We start from the raw sequence: 14,259 nt of genomic DNA, 5'->3' as shown, positions 1-14,259 counted from the left end.
CGTGGAGTGTTACAAGGTTCTGTTTTGGGTCTTCTATTGATTTTGGTATACATGAATCAGCCTTACTTTGCCAATTCAAAGGTGCAAATTTTGTCCTTGTTGCAGATGACGAACGTACTAGAATAATAATTTTTTTCCAGTATTCGAAAACAACAAATCTTTCAGGGATTATTACTGAATTTTGAAAAAGCCGCAGTAACATACTGTTCAGAACTTCTCACAGGACTCCACAAGCTACAAAAAATAGGCCTCTCAAAAATTAAATATAAGACGTAGATACTTTTAAGTTTTCAGGACGACATATAGATCACAACATTAAATATATAGCCTCCTATCTCGAAATAATAAGCGCCTTAGATCAGTACGTTTTAAGGACATATTATTACTGCCACGTGTGATTTATAAATGAATAAAGTAGTTTATTGTGTGTATTTCCATCAGTTAATGAGTTATGGAATCATTGTCTGGGAAAGAGAAACTTACAAACTACGGAATCGTGTTCTAAGAATTCTACTTGGTGTTAAGTCTCCAATTAAACAATTACTTCGCAATATATACTTTCTTTAATGTCAGTGGTAAAAATCGTGAACACAACACTAGTACCCAGAACAAACTGTTCAGTCACTTCTAGGTGTTAACGCTAATATTGAAAAAAATCAGATACATAGTTACACATGTATTCAACAATGTGCCAAAGCAAACTAAATGTCATGTAATCGTAGGGGATGTTGTGGTATTTAAGACTGAATTCAAAAACTTCCTGTTGAATAACTCTTTTGATTACGTAACTGCAAGGACTCTTTTCAACATTTGACTTATTTTATAATTATAATTAGCACTACCTACATCTACGCACATATTCTGCAAGCCACCGTACGGTGCGTGGCAGAGAGTACGTTGTACCACTACTAATCATTTCCCTTCAAGATCCACACGCCAATAGAACGTGAAGAAAAACTGTCTACATGCTTCTATACGAACCCTAACTTATATTGGTGATCCTTACGCGAAATGTACGTTGCGCCTGTAGGACCGTTCTACAGTCACCTTCAAATTCCAGCTCTCGAAATTTTCTCGACAGTGTTTTTCGAAAAGAACCTCTCCCTCCCTCCACGGATTCCCATTTGAGCTCCCGAAGCATCTTTGTAATATTTCTGGTAACAAATCTAGCAGCCCACCTCTGGATTGGATCGATGCCTTCCTTCAACCCGACCTGGCACGGATCCCAAACAGTCCAGCAGCACTCAACAGTCGGTTGCACCAGTGTCCTATATGCGGTCACCTTTACAGATGAACCACACTTTCCTAAAATTCTCCCAGTAAACCGAAGTCGACCATTCGTCTTCTCCATTATAATCCTTGCATGCCTGTCCCATTTCATATCACTTTGCAACGCTACGCCTGTGTTGAGCACCACGCTGCTAATGCTATATTCGATCATCACAGCATTGTTTCTCCTACTACATTTTTGTAAATTTGTAACTAACTGCCATTCACCACACCAATTAGAAATTTTGTCTAAGTTATCTTGTATCCTCCTACAGCCAAAAAATTTCAAATGTGTGTGAAATCTTATGGGACTTAACTGCTGAGGTCATCACTGCCTAAGCTTACACACTACTGAATCTAAATTATCCTAAGGACAACACACACACCCATGCCCGAGGGAGGACTCTAGCATCCACTGGGACCAGCCGCATCCTACAGTCACTCAGCGATGATATCTTCACTTACACCACAGCATCATCAGCAAATGGTTGCATATTGCTGCCGGCCGTTGTAGCCGAGCGGTTCTAGGCGCTTCAGTCTGGAACCGCGCGACACTCGCCGTCAAGGACAATATACTGGGTTCTATTATTTAAGAAGTCCTCAAGCCACTCACATATCTGAGAACCAATTCCGCATGCTTATACCTTTATTAACAACCCGCAGTGTGGCATCGTTTCAAATTCTATTCGGAAATTTACAAATTTTGATCTGCCTGTAACACCCCCCCCCCCCCTCCCCTCATTCATAGTTCGTAGTGTATCATGTGAAAAAATAGCCCTCTGAGTTTCGCACGAGCGATGCTCTCTAAAGCTGTGATTTGTGGACGGGAGCTTTTCCATCTCAAGGAACTTTGTTGTATTCTATCTGGGAATATGTTCAATAATTCTGCAGCAAACCGATATTAAGGACATTCGTCCGTAATTTTGCGGGCGCGTTCTTTTACTCTTCTTAAATACAGGAATCACTTGCTTTTTTTTCTAGTCGCTGGGAACTTCGCGCTTGAAGAGAAGTTCACAATAAATGAAAGCTAAGTAAGAGGCTAATGCAGCAGAGTATTCTTTTCGAAACCAAATTGGTTTTCCATCCGAATCTAGCGACTCACTCGTCTTCAACTGTTTCAGTTGCTTCTCTACGCCATGGGTGCCTATTACTACGTCGTCGAATGGCGGTACGTTTGTACGATCCTCCTGCAAGAAAGATTTCTTAAGTGCGAAATTCAGACCTTCATCTTTCCTTTTGCCATCTTCTGTTTCCATACCAGACTGATCAAGGAGTGACTGGACAAAAGCCTTCGACCCGCTAAGTGATTTTACGTATGACGAGAATTCTCTCGGTTTCTCAGCTACATATTTCGTTAAGGTGTGACGGTGGTACTTGTATGCTTTGCGCATCGATCGTTTTGCACAGACACGAATATCTACTTACTTTTGGCTGTCGTCATTGACGAACTCTATTTTCAAACGAGAGTGCAACAGTGTTTGCTTTCTCAGCATTTTCCGAATTTAGTTATTAAACCATGATGAGGCTTTTCTGTCCGTAATCCACTTAGCACATACTTTTCCAGAGCGCACTTTACAATCCGTTTAAACTTTGATGGTAATTCTTTTACTTACATAATGTTGAAACTAAGCGATGTCTATACGTTGTCTAAGTGCGATGCTAGCAACTGCTTACCTGTTCTTTCTAGCAAAAACACTCTCCTAAACTTCTTGAGTTATTTATTAGCTTTAGTAACCATTGTCAATGTGATAACGGCATGATCACTAAATCCCTGTCTCTATACTGACACTGTCGATAAAGTCAGGCTTGTTTCTAGCTAAAAGGAGTAAAACATTTCCATTGCATGTGCGCAGTTGAACTAGCTGCTCCATACACTTGCCAGAAGCGAAAACTTGTCAAGACTATCTGTACCCCCTGCAATGAATCCACAGACGTCTCAGTCTACACTCTGCAGATTAAAGTCTCCTCCGAGTAATATGACATGATCTGGGTATTTCTGAACTACTCAGCATAGATTTTCTTGAACGACTCTATATGTGTTACGGCGGAATCGGGTAGCCGATAAAAACATTCAAGGCTTGATTTCACTTAGACCTTTTATACGTACAAGAAAACTTCATCATCACGCTCAAAGTCGACCTCATTAGAGACAAAATTTTTGTTAACTGGAATGAAGACTCTCCTACGGCGTCAAATCTATCTTTCCGCTGTACATTCCATTAGTCGCTAAATATTTTAGAGATATCTACTTCGCCAGCTCTCGGTCCCGAGAATATGTAATATGAGCGCCACAATTTTTCTGGTGGGCAGTATATTCGGAAACTTTGTCACGAATACTTTGACATTTTGCTGATAAAATTTTTACACTTGTTATGTCTTCACCATGAATTTAATCCGATTTCGCTGTCTGCGTGATGACTGCCGAGTATTCATCAGAGTATCTCGAACTACCGCCGAGCCTAAGAAAATCCATGTGTTCTCCACACGTGCTTTACGACCTGTCGATAGGAGTCCTACAACTCTCCACGAGATAACGCACATCTATAAATCTTCCGCCAGGACCACCATAAAGTAGACGAAATCTTTGGTTTTGACCCTTCATTTGGCTCTAAACCAAAAGACCCTGATCAACTCTGGGAACAATGCTGCAAATTTGAAGCTCTGCCTGAATTCAGCAGCCTTCACCATTTCCGACAAGTGCCCGTATGAACTGAGGACGACCTCTAAAGCCAAACAACAGGCGTCATTGGTGCCGATGTAAGCCACACCTTGCAGACGACTGCACACTCCATGTCGATAGCCGCAGGCAAGGCCTCTTCCACATCTCGAATGAGGCTTTCCAGCAGGCAAACCGAGCGCACATTGACCTTCTTTCTGGCCGCGAACGCCATTTCCCTGAAATAATCTATAACGCGCCAAATATTAGAGCTCCCGATAACTAGCAAAACCCTGCCCCGTGTGGCTGCTCGGACTCTGCCGAAGGAATGGGTGAGGCCAGACGGCTAACCTCCACAATGGCTTTCTGCCTCGATCGATCCGAACGCCTTACCATTCCCCATCCACTCTGTCGCAAATGTGGCTACCCCGTTCGCACCCACCGGATGGTGCCATGGCAGCAGAGCCCGTGGTCGAAGCATGCGGCACCTGAGGTGTCCCATGCGATGCACAGATGCTTCTCCTCTGCTACACACCGAGGCAGTAGCCAGAAGATCGCTGACCGTTGCCAGAAACGCCTTCAGCTGTTCACGAACTGCGGTCAGTTCCTCCTGCGTTCACACACATCATGAACACATCCTGTCCATTCCGGGATTACTAACAAATCATAGAAAGAGCTAAATAAGTGTTTTGATGCTCTGCAGGTGCGTAGCAGGTGATCGCTTCGACCTGACTGGGCTTAAACGAACGATTTTGGCTCTTCAAAAGAAACAAATGAGCTACCTCTGGGCTACATACTGCCAAAATTTACACATTAAAGTTACAAAACGCGGGATTACACCTCTTAAATAGAAAACACGCACGGAATTTAAGAGTTAAACTACTAATAAAACACCGAATAAGTTAAATATGCGACTCGCTGCTCTGCATAAGTGTAGTAGGCGACACTTGGAAATATACAGTCAGTTTTTCGTATTACACTTAAATTAAATTTAATGTTCATATTAGACTTCTCACCTCCTACAGACCACTACCCGCTGCATCCAAGGAATAAAAATAACATTATGTAAATTTACCTTCTGCTCTCTCGCTCTCTCTCTCTCTCTCACTCTCTCTCTCACACACACACACACACACACACACACACACACACACTCACACACACACTCAGTAACATACCCCTACCTAGTAAGTAGCTTTCGTGTGATACTACAGGAGGAGAAATATTGCTTCAATTGGTAAAAACTGATATTGTTCTTTAATAGAATCTTTGTATCTTTAGGAAGCTGAAGTGGAAGTACAACTGTCTCTTTTAAATAAAATTTTCTTTGTAGGACATATTCTGATAGCTGACTCTCCGGATGCATTATATTTTGCTAGACTGTTTGTTTGAATTCGGTCTAAGCCAAAAATAGCTGCACAGCATCTGGTCTGTGTGGTTGCATTAAGACAGCGTCCAAATGTGCCAACAAATTTATACAGTGTCGCCTATATAATCATCGGACTTCGGGAGCTTCTGATAAATGGAACAGGTACTGATTTACAGACACTAAAATTACGATCGGTTGAGAATGCCGATCGATCGCCCGCACTTCCACACAAAGTGTCAGCTAGCACAGTTACTAAGGCTACAACTATTCCTTAAGAATTGCTTCAATTTGAAAGGTAGCTCGTGGTGGTAAGATTACTTGAATGAAAAATTACGTTCTTTTTGTGGTGATATTACTTATAGGACGATTACATTTATCCCATCCAAGCGTGAAGGGGAGAAGATGAGGAGGTGGAGGAAGAGGAGGAGGAGGAGGAAGAGAAGGGGGAGAGAGAGAGACAGAGAGAGAGAGAGAGAGACAAAGATAAAGCAGTCATGAATCATTGTCGTGTCGTAATCATTACATTACAAACAAACTCGGAACGATAATGTACAATCGTGCTCAAAAGTATCCGAACGACCTGAATTGCATTTCGCCTGATTCACATGCAACCCACATAACGCAGCTGTCTAGCAGGTCTTCTAATCGCTCCTTGGTACAGTCGTTTGACTATTGAAAATGGCTCCAACAAGTCACCACTAGAAAACTCGGCTCTGTATAGCAATAACTCAAGATGTAAAGTAATACCACGATACTAAAAATATCAGAGAACACCTTGTCACAGATAAGACTGTCCTTAAGGCTTGTAAGCTCACATTTATTGCAATAAATGACATACCTGAAATGCTTCCGCTCTCATTATTACGTCAGATAGGTATTGCACATAGTAAGTTCGTCGCATTCATGATTTCCTCTTCAAAGTAACATACCGTACTTGTTATTTAACACAAAATTACATTAAAAATTGAAGTTATTCACGAGCAGCTAGTTGAGAATATGTACGAACTTCAAATGAAACAACGAACCGTCTCGTTCTGCATTTGGATTCAAACCCAGGTCGTGCAGACTAAGATTAAGTGACTGATGGAAACTAACAGTCATTCTTGACTAGGCATACAGTGAGTGATATACCTCGATTTTAGACAGCATCTGTTAGCAAATATCAACTTTAAATTACATAACGTAAACATTTTTAATGTCCCTGTTAACGAACTACGAGAGATGTTAAATATTGCTTCTTCACAAATAACTTACTGGAAATGCCGTGATATAAAGCTTTGTGTTGGACAGGGATTCGAACCCAGAACCTAATCGGATTGTTATCGAAGCACAATCAACTGTGACATATCGGATTTTCTCGGCAGTAGCTAGATGTCTTAACTGAAATTACAAGACGAAACATTAATTTTTTCCTTCCCAAGACTCCAACTTGGAATCTATTGCTGTTATATATTAGACAAATCGAACGTTAAATATGGGTTTGTTACATCAGCAGCGACATGTGAGCATGTTTGAACTAGAAATAATATGACGAAGAGTTCAAAGCTGACGGGGAATCGAACCCCACATATACCGTTGTTGACTACACACAAAGAGACGTCAGCTACAGAATTTTTCTCCACCAGCAGTTCGGAATAACATCCTTGAACTTAGAGTGATCTCTCAAATAGTTCTGTGTCTTACTGGGAGTCAAAAACATCAGATACCGTTAGTGTTGACAGCGAATGAAAATGCATTAAAAAGCAAAATTATTATCCATCAGCAGATAGATGTTTTCATGCTAGACCTTCATAATACGTAATGAAATCTTTAGTGCTGGGCCAGCATTCGAACCCATTCACACGCAATATGTGGAGATGTTGAGGAATCTGCAGTTTTGAACAAACAACAAATTATAGTCGAGCTGTATTGTCACTAAGGGATCAAATTCCGCGTTAGGGCGGTCTGAGTTGCATTCCAAGTTCAGAACCAATTTTATCGACATACAAAAGCTCCAATAAAAGATGGAATATGGGTCCTGTGACCCTACATAGCGTTTGTTTCGTCACTATAAATAAATAACTAGTATCAGAAAGTTAACTGGTGACAGAGTTCCCACATTTCGCCACTCCTGACTTTTTTGTGGTGCAACCTAACGACTACTTGGTAGAGAAGGAATATCACGTTTAATGTGAATTACAGACCACAATGCCATTATATCTTCTTCATTTGGCGTACCCAGAAGAGAAGAGAATCTGTCTCTCCCTACTAAAAATCGCGGGCAGAAGTTGGAATCGAACCCAGACGATCATCACAGGAACCTATCACCAATGCAACAGACCACCAAATCATCTGCTGTACGACTCATTTTTCTTTCATAACACCGTTGCGGCACACTCGATGAGAATTCTGACACACCGGCTCCCTGTAATGGTTTGCAGCATGTTCAGTACATTCATTTACTTGGTTGACCGAATCACCATGAACTAGCTGCCTCGGCTACCCAGTGCATATATTCGACTCTATTTTGTAATCACCAAAATAAAATCATATAACTGCCACCTATACGGAACTGCCAACAGTGTTGGATGCAGAAATTTGAAGAGGAAGTGTTCCTTTCCATTTGAGCTACTCTATTGCGCTATCTGTTGGTTGAAAACGTCGTGCAGTGCAAAAGAAAAGCTGTAACTGTCTGTCTCTCAGAAGTCTAGATCCGGCCATATGCATTATCTCACAGCACTGTGGAATGCGGAAGTTCTGGAGGACCTATTGTTGACTTCTGGAGGTGCTGTAGGTAGATGACAGCTAGTAGCATCATGGTAAGTGTCACGCTCTGTAGATAAGATGTCGCGAGTTCCATTTCATTTGCTGCTACATGTTTTACAATGCAATTCTGCTGTCTGGTGAAGTTACCAATTTAATGGAACTTTGAACATAATTACCTACACTTCTCAACACAAAATAGCCACATGTGCAAAAAGGGCTAACTTCTGCGACATTTTGTTCTTTTCAGGTTTAATAGACAGCCAGGCAGCAGATGCATCTCGAAGCTTTTGTATTACGTATGGGGAGAGCGCATCGTGCCAAAATAGTTAGAAAAGTATTTTCAACATTAGCTGTCGTCTGGTAGTGGTATTTTATTCTTCTTCAAACCTTGTTTGACAGCTTTAACTCAGAACAAGTTTTCTACATGCATGTAATCAATAAACTGCATGTGCAATGTCAGACTGTTATAGATCACATCAGAGAATTCGCATATATCGTTGATGATTAATTTCTCTCTTATGTTTAGTATTGTTTTAACAATACTAAAGAAACCTTACTAAAATTGTGCACTGTATTAAAAGAAATGAAATAAAACTACCCACGGTAACCTTACGACGAAAGTCTGTTTTGATAAAACCGAGTATCTGTACACAAGCGTGCCTCTATCGGCACAAATTAGTAAAATATTACTCACTTAGATTTCGATTGGGTCTGTGTTTAATTGGTATGCTGTGTCATACTCAACAGGTATGCAAATGTGGCATTTCATAAATGAAGTTATGTTTTCCTAGAGACCCAAAATTTGCTTGTCAGCAGCGGAACGAGGCGTTACCTGTTGTGCAGCATTGTAAGTTTTTCACCATTGCACTATGAGCTGAAAGTATTTTCTTGCGATTTCCTTATCGATGTTTGATCTGACTGCTTGTAGCTCTTTCAAAGAAGGGATAAAAAAGTTACATTCAGCGAGACTGGAACCGCGAACCATAACATACGCTTTTCAGAGGTCAGCACGTCACCACAGAGCTAGCGAAGAGGTATATGTTCCGCATTTCTCTTACGAGACCAGTAGAGTCTAGAACTCGTAAACCGCTATTTAAAGGACGAGTTTAGTTGCTATTTACACATGCAACGACTATCCTGGGCTGAAAATCGTAAATTTACAATCTTTTGTTAAACCTGAAGCGATAATAACTCAGACTATTCAATAGAAATGACAGGAGAAATCAAGTGAACTTTGAGGCTTAATTCCGTGCACACCAGGAAGTAACTTGTCGATCACAGAGTTGCCAAATATACCTTGCCTTGTTGCCAAATCTCAGTTACCGTACTAGCAGAAAGAAGACGAACCGATGTGATCCTACAGCGGGCTGGGAAGTGACCACAGCTGGCCTTTCAAAGACGCGGCTGCTATGGCCTGGAATACATAATGCGTCTGATTCGCGTTTCTGTAACCAGTTTTAGGGACTTGAGCATAGTTACTAATAATACTCAGAACTGACTGCAAACTAAGCATCATAAATCAGTAACTCTCATAGTTGCTTCTATATTTCTTTCGTAACTGTACTCAAACCTAAAAAACTCATTCACGGACATTTTCATGCCTCGCCGATAGTCGAGCACACCAAACAAATAAAAATAAAAAAAGAATGTGTGTGTGTTTGTGTGTGTGTGTGTGTGTGTGTGTGTGTGTGTGTGTGTGTGAGAGAGAGAGAGAGAGAGAGAGAGAGAGAGAGAGAGAGAGAGAGAGAAAGAAAGATAAAGAAGAATGAGAGAGAGGGTAAAAATTGTTGTAAAGAAATTGAATACCGGTATGTAAACAAATCTTTCATTAAAATGACATGTTCCACATCATTATGAAGTGTCGTATTCATGATCTATGGAACATGTATTAATCCAATCTAATCTAATCAATCATATTGCTGAATAGCCGTTAAGAGTCATGAATTACCGAAATTTTCGCCAATATCAGTAGTAACCAAATCTAAACTTGAAAATAAAAGACGACAGTTTTTGTAATAAACCGGGACTCGTATCAAGTCCCTTTCATCGCTGTTAACTAACAACGAAATATGTCTGATATACCTCCATTCAGAAGTAAAATCAAATGTTAAGTATCGGTTTTTCTTACCAGCTGCTAGGTGTTTGAATCTAAAATAAGGATACAAATTTTTGTGCCTGAGCGACAATCGAACAGCACCCCTATCGTTCTTCTTTATCGTCCACGAATATAGCTTAATTATCAATTGCTTACTCACCAACAGTAAGATGTGTGCGTGTTTAACCATGTGTTGGCAACACATGAACAGACATTAAAAATACACGTTAATTTTCACTAGCAGGTCGGTGTGCACGTGATAGGGCTTGAAACGAAATTATGAATATTTTTGTACTGGATCAGGAATGGGACCCACATACATACCTCTGGAGGTGACCTAGAGAAGATTGCAGTCTTGGAAAAAGGAACAAAATGATTGAACTATCCTGTTCTGAGAGATTCAGATCCTCGAAAGAGGAGATACGAATTCGAATCACGGTCAAGCACCAAATTTTTCAGCATCTCTAGTTCACTCAAGTACAAGTAAAATAAGAACCCTGTTCCTTTGTATGGCTAACGGTTCATCAAATAAAATAAAATTTTCTAATGTAAGTAAGTTTACTGGCGACAGTATTTCTGTTTACAGTGACCTCCGCCTACGTCATTTCCCAAAGATATACTATGGTGCGTGACACTTACCATGATGCTACTAGCTGTCATCTACCTACAGCACCTCCAGAAGTCAACAATAGGTCCTCCAGAACTTCCGCATTCCACAGTGCTGTGAGATAATGCATATGGCCGGATCTAGACTTCTGAGAGACAGACAGTTACAGCTTTTCTTTTGCACTGCACGACGTTTTCAACCAACAGATAGCGCAATAGAGTAGCTCAAATGGAAAGGAACACTTCCTCTTCAAATTTCTGCATCCAACACTGTTGGCAGTTCCGTATAGGTGGCAGTTATATGATTTTATTTTGGTGATTACAAAATAGAGTCGAATATATGCACTGGGTAGCCGAGGCAGCTAGTTCATGGTGATTCGGTCAACCAAGTAAATGAATGTACTGAACATGCTGCAAACCATTACAGGGAGCCGGTGTGTCAGAATTCTCATCGAGTGTGCCGCAACGGTGTTATGAAAGAAAAATGAGTCGTACAGCAGATGATTTGGTGGTCTGTTGCATTGGTGATAGGTTCCTGTGATGATCGTCTGGGTTCGATTCCAACTTCTGCCCGCGATTTTTAGTAGGGAGAGACAGATTCTCTTCTCTTCTGGGTACGCCAAATGAAGAAGATATAATGGCATTGTGGTCTGTAATTCACATTAAACGTGATATTCCTTCTCTACCAAGTAGTCGTTAGGTTGCACCACAAAAAAGTCAGGAGTGGCGAAATGTGGGAACTCTGTCACCAGTTAACTTTCTGATACTAGTTATTTATTTATAGTGACGAAACAAACGCTATGTAGGGTCACAGGACCCTTATTCCATCTTTTATTGGAGCTTTTGTATGTCGATAAAATTGGTTCTGAACTTGGAATGCAACTCAGACCGCCCTAACGCGGAATTTGATCCCTTAGTGACAATACAGCTCGACTATAATTTGTTGTTTGTTCAAAACTGCAGATTCCTCAACATCTCCACATATTGCGTGTGAATGGGTTCGAATGCTGGCCCAGCACTAAAGTTTTCATTACATATTATCAATCTCTAGCATGAGAACACCTATCTGCTGATGGATAGTAATATTGCTTTTTAATGCATTTTCATTCGTTGTCAACACTAAAGATATCTGACGTTTTTGACTCCCAGTAAGACACAGAACTATTTGAGAGATCACTCTAAGTTCAAGGATGTTATTCCGAACTGCTGGTGGAGAAAAATTCTGTAGCTGACGTCTCTTTGTGTGTAGTCAACAACGGTATGTTCAAATGGTTCAAATGGCTCTGAGCACTACGGGACTTAACATCTGTGGTCATCAGTCCCCTAGAACTTAAAACTACATAAACCTAACTAACCTAAGGACATCACACACATCCATGCCCGAGGCAGGATTCGAACCTGCGACCGTAGCGGTCACGCGGTTCCAGACTGAAGCGCCTAGAACCGCACGGCCACACCGGCCAGCCAACGGTATGTGTGGGGTTCGATTCCCAGTCAGCATTTAACTCTTCGTCATATTATTTCTAGTTCAATCAGGCTCACATGTCGCTGCTGATGTAACAAACCCATATTTAACGTTCGTTTTTCGTTTTCTCTAATATATAACAGCGATAGGTTCCGGGTTTGAGTCCTGGGAAGGAAAAAGTTAATGTTTCGTCTCGTCATTTCAGTTAAAACATCTGGCTACTGCCGCGAAAATCCGATATGTCACAGTTGATTGTTCTTCGATAACAATCCGATTAGGTTCTAGGTTCGAATGTCTGTCCAACACAAAGCTTTACATCACGGCATTTCAAGTAAGTTACTTGTGAAGAAGCAATATTTAACATCTCTCGTAGTTCATTAACAGGGACAGTAGATGCTGGGTAGGAATTCGCGTCCGTTAAAAATGTTTACGTTATGTAATTTAAAGCTGATATTTGCTAGCAGATACTGTCTAAAATCGAGGTATATCACTCTCTGTATGCCTAGTCAGGAATAACTGTTAGTTTCCGTCAGTCACGAATTCTTAGTCTGCATGACCTGGGTTGAATCCAAATACGCCGGCCGCGGTGGTCTAGTGGTTCTAGGCGCGCAGTCCGGAACCGCGGGACTGCTACGGTCGCAGGTTCGAATCCTGCCTGGGGCATGGATGTGTGTGATGTCCTTAGGTTAGTTAGGTTTAAGTAGTTCTAAGTTCTAGGGGACTGATGACCACAGAAGTTAAGTCCCATAGTGGTCAGAGCCATTTGAATCCAAATACAGAACGAGACGGTTCGTTGTGTCATTGAAGTTCGTACATATTCTCAACTAGCTGCTCGTGAATAACTTCAATTTTTAATGTAATTTTGTGTTAAATAACAAGTACGGTATGTTACTTTGAAGAGGAAATCATGAATGCGACGAACTTACTACGTGCATTACCTATCTGACGTAATAATGAGAGTGGAAACATTTCAGGTATGTCATTTATTGCAATAAATGTGAGCTTACAAGCCTTAAGGACAGTCTTATCTGTGATAAGGTGTTCCCTGATATTTGTAGTATCGTGGTATTACTTTACATCTTGAATTATTGCGATACAGAGCCGAGTTTTCTAGTGGTGACTTGTTGGAGCCATTTTCAATACTCAAACGACTGTACCAAGGAGCGATTAGAAGACCTGCTAGACAGCTGCGTTATGTGGGTTGCATGCGAATCAAGCGAAATGCAATTCAGGTCGTTCGAATACTTTTGAGCACGAGTGTACATCACATAACTTTTTCATTGGATTATGGTTACATTTCTTTGATAAATGACTATGTTGTCTTAGGCACTTTGCCAATACTTCAAACACTTGACACGCACGCTCACTCATACGTACGTAAGTACATACATACATGGCTTCGAATTTCCTTAGTACAGATTATGTATTCTAAGCATAGTAGGTTCGAATCAACGCATAGTAATTTGAATCTTTATAATGTACAGTTTTCCTTCTTTAAATACCGCACACACTACTCTGACATTGCATTTCTCCGAAGCTCAAGTCAAATAACTTGATCGATGGCCTCAATAAGTTCTGGCGCTTTCCGTAAACAAGACTAATTGCTCCCAGCTCTCCTGTTATTTAGTCACACAAATCAAATAAACGAAAAATTGCGGCACTGTACAAGAACAACGTATAAATAGATTGCAAACATAAATAAGAACGGACGTGATGAGAATCGATTATTGTCACCTCCGACTACGATTTCTCAAGGCATCCGAATATCGCTTCCCGACACTAAACCCTTGTAAGAATGAAATGATTTTTATCAAACTTGGCTAACATTGATTTGCATCCATTTTCAGACCGCCGTAGGTAGTTCACGAGATGCAAAACTTTATTTGTATTCGATGTGAAAACTAAGGTTAGGGTATAACATCGCTTATAAGTAGAAACTGCACCAACTGGCGAAACGTGTAGAAATGCATCTAGCGTGGTCTCTAGGCAGACCATTTCCAGTATCCATCTAAAGTCAATGTCGTGCAGGAACCACCCACTCCAAAAAAGAAAAA

Source organism: Schistocerca americana, chromosome 7 (assembly GCF_021461395.2).
Source record: "Schistocerca americana isolate TAMUIC-IGC-003095 chromosome 7, iqSchAmer2.1, whole genome shotgun sequence".
Classification (NCBI taxonomy): Eukaryota; Metazoa; Arthropoda; class Insecta; order Orthoptera; family Acrididae; genus Schistocerca; species Schistocerca americana.
Note: the sequence above shows the minus strand (reverse complement) of the source record.